The 15,500-nt window shown below is 36.3% G+C and overlaps 1 long non-coding RNA gene across 7 annotated transcripts in view; it reads right to left on the reverse strand.

Moving 5' to 3' along the window:
• The window catches only part of LOC116079980, a 205,338-nt gene that overhangs the window by 144,308 nt on the left and 45,530 nt on the right, over positions 1-15,500 (reverse strand). The gene's annotated exons all lie outside the window — the stretch shown is intronic.

The raw sequence follows: 15,500 nt of genomic DNA on the forward strand, positions 1-15,500 counted from the left end.
CAGAGGGAGGGATGTTAGGAATGTGGCTTACAGAGGGAGGGACTTTAGGAATGTGGCTTACAGAGGGAAGGACTTTAGGAATGTGGCTTACAGAGGGAGGGATGTTAGGAATGTGGCTTACAGAGGGAGGGACTTTAGGAATGTGGCTTACAGAGGGAGGGACATTAGGAATGTGGCTTACAGAGGGAGGGATGTTAGGAATGTGGCTTACAGAGAGAGGGACTTTAGGAATGTGGCTTACAGAGGGAGGGACATTAGGAATGTGGCTTACAGTTATCTAAATGGGAAGTGACTCGGATGTTTAAGACAATACACAGCAAATAGCTCAGCATATAGCTGCAAGGTTCGTAGAAGAATAAGATTTCAATTCTTATGTAAAGATCTTACAGTTTTAGTTGTAATTGACACTTGAGGAATTATTCCAGACCACTAGAGATGCTGTGCAGTAGAGATCTGGGTGTGACACAGAAACAGTTTAGCCATAGCAAGGCAGACTTTGCATAGGAGCTGGAGTTAGTTTTCCAGTGATGAAAGATAAAAAACCCCAGAAGAGTGATGTTATGTAGACAAAGAATGTTTTCTACAGAATCTGTACTTGCAAGAAGAGACAAATACAGTAAAAACAGAGATGAAGCTTTGTGAACTGGGGAGGTGAATTCTAGATTGGAAGGGAGGAGAATCTAATCACGTGGTGGGAATAGTAAGGAGGGAGAATGCGAAGACTCTCAAACTAAACAATTAATAACAAACAGAAACCCCAAGACCTAAGGTTTTCTAAGACTTCACTTTCACTTCCAATGTGGTAGATTGAATGGTATGCACCCTGGTGGATATAGAGAGTACTCTTCAACTTGTATCATGTCAGATCAGAAAAGAAAATTCATTCATGAAAAACTGTTAAAAGCCTAAGGGTAGAATCCTCATGAATAAATCACTGAAGGTTTAAAGTTCTCAACACCTTAATCCTGTTACAATAAAAAAAATTCTACATGGAGTTTGGAGATCCTAAACATGTAAACAACAGAAGGACTTTTAAATTTTACTTTAAATATTTAAACTTTAAATTTTAAATTTGTAGTTAAATTATTTAGTGCTGTATATTCATAGTACATAGGGAAAGATACTAGAGAAAGTGTCTTTCAAATATAGCCCTTACTTCGAGTCCATTCACTCTGCTGTCCTTTTTTCCACTGAGAACCGCTACCTTCTACTGTCTAAGTCTCCTCCCTTACCCTAGTCTGACATTTTTCATCATTATGTGCATAATAAATATATCTACAAAGACTTCTGGATCCACAAATGAGAGGAAACATATATTTGCCTTTCAGCACTTGATTTATTTTTCTTAATTAGTGATCTTCTACTACACACATTCTGTAGAAAATGCCTGTGAGGATATTGACATGCTACAGGGTACGACCAGGAAAAGAAGACACTACAATTACAAGTGAGAGGAACAAAACACTCTAAATAGTCATGAGAAGAGAAAGGGGGGCAGAATGGAAAACATTGGGTGGGGGCTGGAAACAGGGTCATTTTTATGCATGCTAAATAGAACCACTCCATCCTACAGGGCAATAGTTCAAGGCATCAGTCTTTGATGTCCTTGTAAGTAGCACAAACACCATTTCTATCCCACTTTATTGTGCAGAAAACTAAGCATATAAATGATTATCTAAGACCATGTACTGATTGAGATATGTTGTGGATTTATATGAGGAGTACTTATGGAGCCATCTTCTTCATCTGTAGAACTGTATTACTATCTTCTGCTAGCAGCAAATAAGCTATTTAATGACATAGGATTTAATTAAAAATAATTCTCATCAAGTTATTATACAGTTTTAAGAAAAATTAATTTTAAAAGACAAAATAACCATGTAAGAATAACTATAGGCTTTAAAAACAAATGGCAAATATAAAACCATAGTTCCTGAAATTAAAACAGGAAGTGTGATCACTACAGCCTGACATTCTAATAACTGAACCTATTGCATATCTGAAACACACACACACACACACACACACCACTGATGATAATTGTAGTAATGTGATACTAGTGGGTATTTTATCTTTCTCTATGCTAAGTAGTATTTTAAGTACAAAGGAATGTGTTAATTTAATACTGGAAATAACTTTAAGAAGTAGGCAACAATTGATTTCATTGATTTTTATATATTATGCTCATATGACAAAAAAGCTTTACAAATGCCTTTTGAAAGAAAGAAGGCTGAATCCATATTACAGTTGTAATGGCAAGCCGTGAGCTCATCCTATCAAGCTCATAGTCCCACACTCATTCTTGTGTCAATGACACTCAAAGCAGAGATTGCAAATGGTCCCCTGAATAACAAAAGCTGCTTTGAGTAGGATACATGACCATCTGCCTAGTGAGTGTCTTTTAAGTTCCCTTTCAGCTAAGTGCCTATATATAATGTTGCTGGTAATGAGGTTTGAGCAGAGTATTATGTCATTTTAAAAGAGTTATCTCTCCCCCCATCTCACCTTCATATTCTGTTTCTTGTCTTCTTGCTTTTGGCTGGAAGATGTTCACAGATAGGAGAAAGTTCCAATTGAATTTTGGCAACCCTTCACGGATAATAGATTGCCAGAGCAAAAAGAGCCAAGGTCACTAAACCAATTCATAGGGATACCATGTTTGATGTGTTAGGTAAAAGCCATAGTAGTCTCAGGTAGTGAGTAAATTACTGGCCTGTACCTTGACTATTGCAGGTAATTTATAGTCACATTTTAATAATTTATTGGTTGCCAATATTTTTCCAAGAGAGAAATAATTAACATTCTAAAAGTCATTATCCCTTTAAAAGCTATTTAATCATCTCTAATTAATTAATTAAGGACTGTTACATCATAGTTTTATTCATCATGAATTTGTCTTACAAAGATAATTTTTTCCAAGATTGGATAATTGTTGTCAGTCAACCTCAAAACAATTGGTAACTCAAGAGGCAGCTGCAGTGAAGTGAGAAATTTAGTTTTTCATTCTGAAAGACTGAGCGCTAGACTGCACCACAGTGAAAAAAAAAATCATTCAGTCTTTTAAAAAACAAGCATCTCACCTTCTCCCTGACAGGCCAGCTCAAGGGTTCCATGCCAATGAACAGTCAACCATGGTTGAGCAATAGTTACAGTTTATTTAATTTTTTTTAGTAGAAGAGAAACAGAAACACATACTGAAGCATTTTCTTGTGTTATTTTAGAAATCCTCTATGAAGCTGCACACTTGTAGATCACTTGGGTCTAAGAGTTCAAAACCAGCCTGAGCAACATTGTGAGATGTCATCACAGATACAAAGCAAATAAATATTAGTAAAAATAAAACTTTACTGTAATTATTTGACAATAAATGATGAATTATTTTATAGGCAGCCTGATTCTTGGAAGAACAAGCTATTTACAGTACTTCAACCTTTACACTTACATTGTGAACTTTAGGCTTTCTTTTAGTTCTTATATCAATTTCTTCCTTCTAGAAATTGATTAGGCTTCATTGGAAAGGGAGAAGTTATTTGTGTCCATTTTTTTGTTATAATAAGATAATCTGCTTTATTTGGCAATAAAAGCTGGACAGCAGCTGGCAGTGTAAATTCATTTTCAAATAGTCTTGGCAAGCAATTGATTCCAACCTCCATAACAACTTGAGCAGACCTCAGATGGCTGCATTGGGCCCACTGAAAAAATCCGGTGCTCCAAAGTACTCTTCCCAGGATTTGTATGTTGTAAGGATTTTGTTGGTTTACAGTGAAAGAATAAAGAAAAGATTTTTTGGAGTATGACAGCATTAACTATGTAAGGGGCACAAACATGATCATCTAAATTCACTTCTGGCTTAACAACAAGACTTTGGGTGAAATAATCCTGCTACTAAAGAGCTCATTGATCACTGTTCAGATATTTAAGTGTTAGAACTGGGAGCCTCGTAGGGTACCCTCAATAGTTTCACCATCTGGCTCAATGATCAACATTTGGGTTTTTCATTATTATGTTTCAGACATTGTAGACGCGCTTCTGCGACATGGTATTTCCCATACAGGGTTGCATTTGCTTCTCAGTTTAGCTGTATTTGGTCATTTTTTTCACCACCCAGGGAAAGGATCTAGCAAAGGAAACTGCATTGCTAATTTTTCAAAGGAAAGGAGCAGTTTATATTATGTAACAATGCTCTTAGCTTTTTTGTTAGTAAAGCTGAGCTGAGCTCCTTTGAGAAAAGCAACAGTTCATTCAGACTAAGCAAACCTGGATTGCATTACAGAGAATGACCAAATACAGTGTTCTGCTTGAAGGGACCTGGAAGTAGAACACAGCTGGTAGGGAAGCATTAAATTCCAAGTTCAGTAGAATGAATATTCACATCCTAAACTTGACAGTTACTTCTTATATTGCAACTAAAAGCAATTGATTTCCATAAGATATATCAATATTCTACAACAATATTCAACAATGGCCGAAATACTGAACCTAAGAGAGAGTACATAAGTTAATGACTAAATAGCTTTTATAATTTTACTTTCAAGGAAGTTGTGACAGGGGTTCCTTGGGGCTCATAACTGCTATCTTAGCACGTGGATGAGGCAGAAGAACACCAATGCAAGGTAACCTTAGACAATACTATGTAGCCATTATGTAGTGAGCCTCACAAGAGCCTAGATTCAAAGTAAGACCTCATCTCAAGCACCCAACCCTCTAAATCTTTAACATTGGCCAAAACCCCATATTTTTTGTGAGATTAAAACCTCCAAGAAGTTGAGAGGCTCCATTATGAATGTGTAATATCTTTTCTTCATAAGGAAGCTACTAAAATTATTAAAAACAAATATATACTATAAAAGGCTTTTGAGAATAAAGAAATAATAAAGATTTTCTAGATCACTGAGAGAGTGCAAGGCACTTACTAATGCCAGGGAAAAACATCAGACTGCAGGAATTATTGATGTATTGCCCAATATTAAAAAAAAAATGTATGCCTGCTATAAGAGTGGACCAGTATTATTGCAAGCAGTGATTCCATACAGTCATTACTCCACAGGGGATGCTAAAAATTGATTTTTTTTGTAAGAAAAAAATACAGAAAAAGAAAAGAAAACAACAGACTGACATTTGTATTTAAGTAAATTATTCAAATTCACTCTCTGATTTGTACCAGTGATTTTGATGTTAAAGCTTCGCTGACTGATGAGGTGAAAAAGAATTTCAAATAAACAGAAATTTATAATTTTCCCCAGTTTTAAGAAAATGAGGGCATTTACATGAAAAAGGAAACTGAAGTGTGACTGCTCATCAAAGTCCAGACAGTGTCTGAAGTGCGGCTTCCTGCCAAACTCACCAGAAGACTCACAAGCTTCAACACAAAGAAGACTGGATCTTCAGGCCCATGATTCTCCAGGCAGTGTGCTGTATAAACACTTTTGTAATTGTTACATTTAATCCTCAGAATGATCTTATGAGACAGAAATTATTATTGCTATTTTTCCCTAATATGCCACAAAGTGAAAGTCAGTATATATTGGCTAGACCATAAAACTGGCTCCATAAAATTTCGTCTAAAAAGTTAATACAGCAGAACTTGTTACCCATTTTAAAAAGCTTGAAGCAAGATGCAACTTATGGAATTTGCAACTATACTCATTGAGTTTAGTTTGGTCTCTAGTTTTGTCTGGCTTCTATTTGTTTTTATAACCACAAACCAGGTATCAGGGTGCCAGTTCTAGCTCAAATGCACTCCATCTGATTTACATATATTTATCTACAAAACTCAAGACTATATTATCTTCCATGATATTGTGAGCTGATAAGGTCACAGTCCAACTTGTCCTAATGTAGTCACAAGGGTCCTTATAAGATATCAGGGGGAAAAAAACCAAGAAAATTAATTCTCTACCACTACCTATTAATGGACATACTTTACCTAACTCTTCAGCTCTAGATTATCTAACCTGCATAACTATAAATTTTACATTTGTGTAATTTAAGAGCAATTTGTCCTAAGTCACTTGGAAAGGACTTCAATAGGCACTTGCACTAACACACCTCTGCTAATCCTGGCTCAGTTTTGAGCTCTATATCCTAAACCATTGTCTGGATCTGTCTTTGGAGCCTACTCAAGTCTTAGTCTTTCCAGAGGTTTATTTTGTTTGTTTCGTTTTGATTTGATTTGTTTTGAGAGAAGGTCTTACTTCTGTCTTAGGTAAGGTTTTACTGATGTGAACAGACAACATGACCAAGACAAGTCTTATAAAGGACAACATTTAATTGGGCTGGCTTACAGGTTCAGAGGTTCAGTCCATCATCATCAAGGTTGGGAGCAGGGCAGCTTCTAGGCAGGTATGATGTAGGAGGAGCTAAGAGTTCTGCATTTTCATTTGAAGGTTGCAAGTGGAAGACTCATTTCCAGGCATCTAGGAGTAGGGTCTTAAAGCCCACATCCACAGTGATACACCTAATAGTGCCACACTCTGGGCTGGACATATACAAACCCTCACATTCCACTCTCTGGCCCCCAGAAGCTTGTCCAAATATGAGTATATGGAGGCCATACCTAAACACAGCATAATGCAAAATACATTTAGTCCAACTTCCAATGTCCCCACAGTCTATAGCAGTCTCAACAATGTTAAAAGTCCAAATTTAAAAGTCTCTTCTGAGATTCATGTAGTCCCTTAACTTTAATCCCCAAGGAAACCAGCTGGGCAAACTCCAAACTCCATAGATTACGTCAAAGCAGTCTTCAGATCTCCAATTCCTTTTTCATCTTTGTTGACTTCAGCAAACTTCTTTCTTCTGGGCTGGTTCCACTCCCTGTAAGCATCTATCCTCAGCAGATACCCATATGGCTCTGGGATCTTAAACATCTTGGGGTCTCAAAGGCAACTTCAGTGTTATAGCATCTTGTTTCAATATCTGGGATCCACATGTGATCTTCTGAGCTCCTCCAAAGGGCTTGGATCACTTCTTCAGCTCTGCCCTCTGTAGCACTCTAAGCTCAGGTTGATCCACTCCACTGCTGCTGCTGTTCTCAGTGATCATTCCATGATACTGGCAACTCCAATACACTAGGGTCTTCCACTACAACTAGGTTTCATCAATAGCCTCTCATAGGCTCTCTTCATGGTGCCAAGCCTCAAATCTTTTGCATGACCCCTTCAGTCCTGAGCTTTCAACTACAACTGCTGTAGTCTTGGCTCAACCCAGAGAACACAGATTGGCAATAGATCCCTGTAATAACATGAGGTTTATTGGGCCACACTTGTGGGGTTGCTAAGCCATGCAAGGTGAGACAACCCCGAACTCAGAAAGCACACATTTTTTTTATACCTTACAGACAGCAGATTTCAGTAACAGGTTAGCTTGTCCATTTTGATTGGTGAAACACAGGACAAAGGATCTCACCAGCCATTGGTTGGCTTGCTCAGGGGGCTGTTCTTGGCTTAGTCAGCCAACTTCCCTATCCAGCTCTGCACCTGGCCTTGAAAGTCCCTGGGAAGGGGCTGAGTAACTAGGTGGTAGGGCAATTGTTGTCAGCAAGGTCAGGGTGACAGTTTGTGGTCTTTTTCAAAATCACCACAGGGAAGGGTTGGGGGTTATTCCAAGAATTGCTAATCTTGTTTTCCTGGACCTTCATGTCACTGTGACCACCAGTTATTTTTGTTTTGGCTGGTCTTAGCCTAGTCATTCTGACTTAACATCTTGACCCTCAAAACTTTGTTTTTATTATTTTGAAACTCTGTTTCTACCTTCTCAGAACCTTGTTTTTATAGCATGCCCTTGGCTATCTCTGAAACACAAATTCAAAGTGTCTGAAGCTGCTGCTTACAGGAGTTGAAATATGGCTCTCTTATTTTACTCAGGGACTTTATTTCTACACCTCCAGAATTATGTTTCTACGGCTTTGTTCTTTCACTTTATTACTTCACAACTTGGGTTGTACTTTCACCAATGGCCTTCCATGGCCTCTCTCAGTGCCAAGCCTCAGCTGCTCTCTATGATCCCTTCACATCTTCAAAAGCAGTACCACCTTAGTGACTTTTACACATTACCAGGCACAAGTACAGCATGAGGTACACCCTTGGCTATCTTTGGAACACAGCTTCTTTGTGCTCTCAGAAAACACTTCCCAGATGATTTTACCTCAGTGATACGGTTCTTTTCTTAATCACTGATAATTTTTTAACTCCAGCTAACCAACACCAATTGTCCCAGTAATCTCCTTTTCCTCTTGACTATAAAGCCAGAGCCAAATGGCCAAAGCTGCTGAGTTCTACTGATTCCCAGGACTGGAACTTGACCCCCTTATTCTATTACATTATCACTAGCTTTCTGTTTTCCAAATCCTTCACTGCCTAAGCTTGACTGTCCTGGATCTTGCTCTGCAAATTGATCTTGAACTCAGAGATCTTCATTCCAGTCTCCTGGGATTAAAGGTGTGTACCACCATGCTTGGATCTAAATTTAGCTGGGTAGGATCTTGCCTTAAAGTCCCGTAATCTGTTATCTCCTACAATATAAGATTCAGTTCCATTTTACTTCCTGGTGCCCCTTTTATACTTGAACCATATATTTTATATTTTTCCTTTTTGAGCTTGCTATTCTTGTTCAAAACACTCTTGGTGAGATTTAATCAGAGAACAAAGTCTCTACTGGGCTTTTCTGAGACTTCCTTTGTCAATGCAATTAATAAAAAATCTCTTTACTTTAGACTTAGGTAGACTCTTCAGATAAGGGCAGAAAACAGACACACTCTTCATCAAAATACCACAAAAACAGTCTCTAGTTCACAATCTGAAATTCTCCATTGAATCCTCTTGAGCCAGCTCTGCACAGTTCAAATCATACTCAGCAGCAAAGTCTTCCACATTCCTACTAGGATATCCCAAATAAAAGCATGGTCAGGCCTATTACACAAATACCCCAGTCCCTGGAACCAACTTCTGTCTTAGGGTTTTACTGCTGTGAACAGACCCCATGACCAAGAGGTGATTTGTAAATTTCTTAATACAATTCTATCTCCAGAATACACGAAGAATCCAATTTCATTTTTTAAACATTTTTCCATATGTATAAGCATATGGATTGCTCTTTCTGTTTTAACCACTTTAAAGAAATAGGATTTCTAATAGGAAATTGGACTTGTCTCTGAGTCTTAAATGTTGGGAAATCTTGGGAAAAGAGCCTAAGCTCAAAAGAAAATGTATTTTATTAACTTACTTATCTGGAATATCCTAGGTCTTTCACTTTGACTTACTCCCATAGCATTTATGGACTGCTTTCTCCCTGCCACTGTCTTCTCTGGTGTGCTGGCCTTATCCTCTGTCCTGCAGTTGAGCATCCTCTGCACACTATTCCACCTCTAATCTCCCATTTGTTTCCATAGTTGTCTAAGGAAGGAGACTGTCTTTCTATGACTGCTCCCACTGCTCTACATGCTCATCCTTCTATTGGTTTCTGGTCATAAGACAATGGCTGCCATGGTTAGGAGGGCCTTTATGAAATGCCTATCCATTGGCTAGAATAGATTGGCAAAGTACTAAAATCAACATGTGTGACAATGGGATTATCAGAAGACATATGCTCTAGAGCTCAAAATGGTACCTGACTAAGAGCAATATACAGTAAGTATTTGGAGGAATAAGTTAAATTGAATTAGTCCCCATTTTTATCTTTATTATTATATAAAAATCATTTAGTGAGATGTTGTTACCATACTATTCATTTGGAGCAAATTGACATCTTGGCTCCACTTCAGTATTCCTATTTATAGATAAGAATAACAATAATATCTGCTTGGTCTAGAGGAGTTGATCACAGTAGAGTATTTAACATAGTCTGTACTACATAGTAAGCAATCAAAGGGATGGCAGCCATTATTTGTTTTGTTATGTATCTGTATATATCTGTAGAATTGTATTCATATGTATACTCACAGACTTTGATCTCTATGTGAATAATACAATTCCATGTGTATACAAATAAAAGCATATTTCTGTAAGAAACATATATTTTTATTTGGAATCATTCAGAAGTCATATTTATTTTATACTTTTAAAACATCTCCTAGAGTTGTGAACATGTAAGAATGGCATTGCTTTTGCACTCAAATAGATAGTGGTGCATCATTCTGAATGTGTGTTCTCTCTCTCTCTCTTTCTTTCTCTCTCTTTCTCTCTCTCTCGCTGTCTGTCTGTCTCTCTCATGAAACTATAAATTATTTGCAGAGAACTCTTGTCATATATTTTAAAAACATGATAATTTTATTTTTAAAGAAAACTGGATTTTGAAAAAAAAACTTGAAAATGGCCCTAACCTTTCAATGTTCTCTGAAGTTTTTCATCCTGTGATTTCTCTGTTTAGCAGCACTCAGGGAACTTAGATGCATGACAAAGAACTTACATTAATGTGGGAATACTCCAAAATTAATGAAATTAACTATGTATATGGATTTTCCAATACTGTTGTGGGGGAAACATCAAAAGTCCTGCATCTAATTTAAACATCTAGTAGAGCCTTTGTCCACCTAACATTAAAGATTAGATCTTTTTAGCTGAATTTCTTTCTTACTTATATTCTAAAAATTATAGAAAACTAGGCTTTATAAATTAGAATAAAACTAATAATCCTGTTGGCAGGAGTATATTAACTATGGATGGAATATGATTTAATAAATGGGACAGCAATAAGCTCTTAATCTATGATAAGAAACCACACCCCCTACCCTCTCTTGATACCCAGGGCCGAGGAAGAAATACTTATATCATAGGTTCTTTATCATATGTAGACTAGAGATTTATCCATGTATATGTCCATGTAAATGTGACATGAAACTAGAATGTGAACGGTTTGAGGAGGAAAAAATCATATAGTATAGGAAGAGAGGATGCTGAGTGCAGTAGGGGTGTATGGATATGAGCAAGGTACAATAATATGCATATATAGATATAAGGAAATGCAATAATCTATATGCTAATTAAAATTTATTGTAAAAAGTATATGGAATACATTAGAAAATGCTAAAATGCATCAAATTCAGAAGGTTATATTAGTTATCAGGTATGATAAATTGCACATAAGTTCATGGCTTGAACTTTTGTGTAATCAGCAGTAGATTTGCTCATGCCACCCTCACCACATCATACATAATGTGTGTTATGTGCTGTGGTGACTTTAAGCAATGGTAAGCTTCCACTAAGCTATAATGTTATGGGACTAGGGTCATATGTCCATTTACCAAACTGTCATTGTGCAGGACATGAATGCATATATACATATATGCATGAATATATATGTATATATGTATGTATATATGCATATATGTATATATATATGTACAATTTATACATTAAAAAGATAAAATCATTTTACACACACACACACACACACACACACACACACACACACACACTTGCTTCCCTTTTAGCCAAACTACTGAAAGTTACAACTATGAAGTAAAAATAATTGTCATTTTAGTTATTCCATTTTTTGAAAACTGTTTCCACAGTGATAGAAATCTAATGTCCTAGATTTATACTTTTCATTCCTCCTGGGAAAGAAGTTGCAGCTATTTTCCAACATTAGCTTTGCTCTTACTTCCTTCTCCATGAGGAACTTTAATTAAACATGAGGAACTTTAATTAAATGTATGACAGGCTTTTTCATTTTATTCTCCATATCTAAAAATCTGTTATCTTGATGTTTCTCTTAATAATTCTCTGTTCTATATGTACTTGTGTTATTTTGTTAATATGTCACTAATTCTTAATTTTATGTCTTGAATTTCTAAAGTTTTTATTTCTGCTTTCATTAGAGATGCAATATAGAACACAAAAAGGCTGGTTTTGGTTTATTCATACATCAAATTATTTTCTTCTGTTTCCTATAGAAAATAATACTATTAGCTTTGAATATACCTCAAATTAACACAAAGCATGAGCACTGGATGCATGCACACACACTCACAGACACACACACACACACACACACACACACACACACACACCAAGTACATACACATATAACTTGGTAAATGCTTTTTACTCTGAAAGGCATCATTCTTAGAAATTTTGTTATGTTCTTCCTAAGCTGGGATGATTCCTCTCTTCTTCATATGCCTTTTGCCCTTCTCTCCCCTCCAGCTTGAACAGTATGCTTGCTCTTCAGTCTTTATGAGCTCAATAATGAATAAAATTTATAGCATTTAATAGAGAGAGAGATTACAAAAAATTCCTTCTGATAATAGAAGCCGGTGTATTCACAGTGAGAAACTCAACTGTAAAATTTTATTTATGGCACTTTATATTGATGTGATTGTTTAAAATAGTATATAATTTGATGGCCAAAATAAACTGTAGACATGTCATGAAACCAGGCCCTTTTGGGGTGCATTATGGGAGATGGGCCTATTCCTATTCTGTTTATCAAGATAAACCCCAGTGGGGCTGACCCAAATGAAAGAGAGAGAAAGACAGAGAGAGAGAGAGAGAGAGAGAGAGAGAGAGAGAGAGAGAGAGAGAGAGAGGAAGAAAAAGAAGGAAGAGGAGGAAGAGGAGGAGGAGGAAGGGAGGGAGGTAGGGAGGGAGGGAGGGAGAGAGACAGAACCTTGATGAAACTTTATGTTTTCTTCTCTTATTCTTTACCTTAAACATATTTGCTGGTTAATTTTTAATACTTGAGGCAACAACTATCTTATGTATGTTGTTGAAGATTTGTCTCTCTTCTGTCAATCATTATTTTGGTACTTACCTAATAATTAATTAGGGCAAAGCTCACATTAGTATGAAAGAAGACTTTTTTATTCACACATATAAGCTTAAGATTTCAGAAACAGATTCTATCCTTTTGATTTCTCAAATTTATTCTAATAAACTATTTCCATGCTAATTGTAGCATTTCCTCAATAACACCAATGGTAAGTTTCTTTTCTCTTTTTGTATGAAATAAACTAAACCAAACCAAACTCAAGCTTAACTCTGTTGACGTGAAAAACATACATGTGTGTGTGTGTGTGTGTGTGTATGTGTGTGTGTGTGTATGTGTGTGGTATGTCTGTGTATGTGATGTATGTGTGGTATGTCTGTCTATGTGATGTGTGTGTGTATGTTGTGTATGTGTGTGTGTGTGTGTGTGTGTGTGTGTGTGTGTGTGGTATGTCTGCATATGTGATGTGTGTGTGGTATGCCTGTGTATGTGATATGTGTATATGTCGTGTGTGTGTGTACGTGGTATGTCTGTGTATGTGATATGTGTGTATGTTGTGTGTGTGTATGTGTAGTATATCTGTGTATGTGATGTGTGTGATATGTCTGTGTATGTGATATGTGTGTGTGTCGTATGTCTGTATATGTGATGTGTGTGTGTGTGTGGTATGTCTGTGTATGTGTGTGGTATGTCTCTGTGTGTGTATGTAGTGTGTGTGATGTATGTGTTTGTCTTGTGTATGTTGCAGCCATGTGTTATTAAACATTTTATTGTCATTCTACATTTAGAAATGCTATATTCTTGACCTAGGAGTGGTCCTATATCTCTCTGAGAAAACAACATATTCCATGAATGTAGAAAAAAGGCCAGTATAACTTAAAATAAGACCAAATATAAGTTCATCTGAGGAAGGATAAATGCTATCATTATTTTGAGCCCTAAGTTTTATTATTCAAGTTCTCATGAATGCAGAAAGTAGATGGATGATTGCTTTCGTACAACCGAAAGGAAGGCAGGTACTGAGGGCATGGGTTAGGGTAAAGACGCATACACTGCTCACCCATCTGTCTCCAAGAAATGCTGTTCTCCCGTTCTAACCATACCTTAGTAACCTTAAATGCTAATGTAGCCTTGAAAACTACCTGACCTCTTAGGGACCAATAACCTGATTCAGTAAGTCTAATTGAAGGAGAAGATGAAATTTGCCTTTTCATATTTATCCACACAAACTAAGGAACTCATATAATTTCAGATTAGTATTGATAAGGTGTGGCATTCCGACTCCTTATCTCAAAGCCAATAAAGAATGTAAGTGGTAAATATTTTCATTACAAAATTGAAAGTTATCCACCTCCTTTTTTAATAATTCACTGAATATTAAATTTTCTAAAGTGAAACTATATTTTGTAGTGCCAATAATAGAAAGTACAAGTATAATTAGCTGCCATATAAGAAAAGAAACAAAGAAGCGGCAGGCAAGATTTGCATTAAATGTATGAATTCTATTCATTTCCTACTGAATATTTGCCCATCAGTTGCTAGAGTATTTGGCATTTCTTTGGGGTTACTCTTTATTTTCATCAAATATTATATTTTTCATTTATGGCTTGATATAATGAAATCTTGCAGACAGTAGTTAGCTTTCTAATGCAGCCCTGAGGAAACTGGCAGTATAACTATTACCATGGTCAAATTCTTTCTGGCTTCAACTTTTATCTTTTTAACTTGGTAGTTTCAAATGAAATTTTAATATGTAATAGAATTAATAAAAGACAAGTTATATTACTGTTGAATGTCGACTAGTTGTCTAGTGATAAATAGAAAGCTGGCTCCTTGGTGCAGTATTTTTTGTTAGCAAGAAAAATAATTAAATGACTATATCATCATTGTTGAGAAGAATGATTGAAGTATTGTCTCCTACCCTGAAGCTCTTTGAATCAATAATTTAAAATGAAAAGTAGAAAATGTTTTACATAGCAAATTGTGTCCCTGAACATCAAATCACTGCATATATGTGTACAACTGTAAACATGAGTGGCAATAAGAGTTAGACACACACACACAATTGCTGCCTGCCAGGAACCTATGTCAGCATGCTAAGTCATGTAATTGCACATGTACAAGGAAGACAATTGTTTGGCAGAATCAGGTAAGAAGGAAAAAAATTTCCCTGGACTATGTTCCCAGGGATATAGTTTTGTGACCTGTAGCATCACCATAACCAGGTTTACATTTTATTCCACTCCAAGAGGTAATTTGTAAATTTCTTAATACAATTCTATCTCCAGAATACATGAAGAATCCAATTTCATTTTTTAAACATTTTTCCATATGTATAAGCATATGGATTGCTCTTTCTGTTTTAACCACTTTAAAGAAATAGGATTTCTAATAGGAAATCGGACTTGCCTCTGAGTCTTAAATGTTGGTGCACTTCAGGATGTCATTCATTCATGAATTAAGTATATTGAGGACTTAGTAATTATCCACAGTACCTAGGAAACTTAGCTTTTGTTTTTAAAAATATTATTTGATTTACATGACTGGGTATCTAGGAACTTGCACCTGATAGTGATCAGGCCACAAATCAACTTTGTACCACCTGTGACTGGGTCAAAACATGAAAACACAGCTGGTATTTATGTTTTAGTTGGAGGGAGTGGCATAGGGTTCATAATATTTCTTTATCATGGTTTTGGATTATGTCGAATGATGAACAGCTCAAGGAACATCTACCTGCAACAGTTCTAGAAGGACAAAGTTTGGGGGGGAGCAGCACTTCCACATGGTGAGAG

The sequence above is a fragment of the Mastomys coucha genome, unplaced genomic scaffold (assembly GCF_008632895.1).
Source record: "Mastomys coucha isolate ucsf_1 unplaced genomic scaffold, UCSF_Mcou_1 pScaffold6, whole genome shotgun sequence".
NCBI classification, from domain to species: Eukaryota; Metazoa; Chordata; class Mammalia; order Rodentia; family Muridae; genus Mastomys; species Mastomys coucha.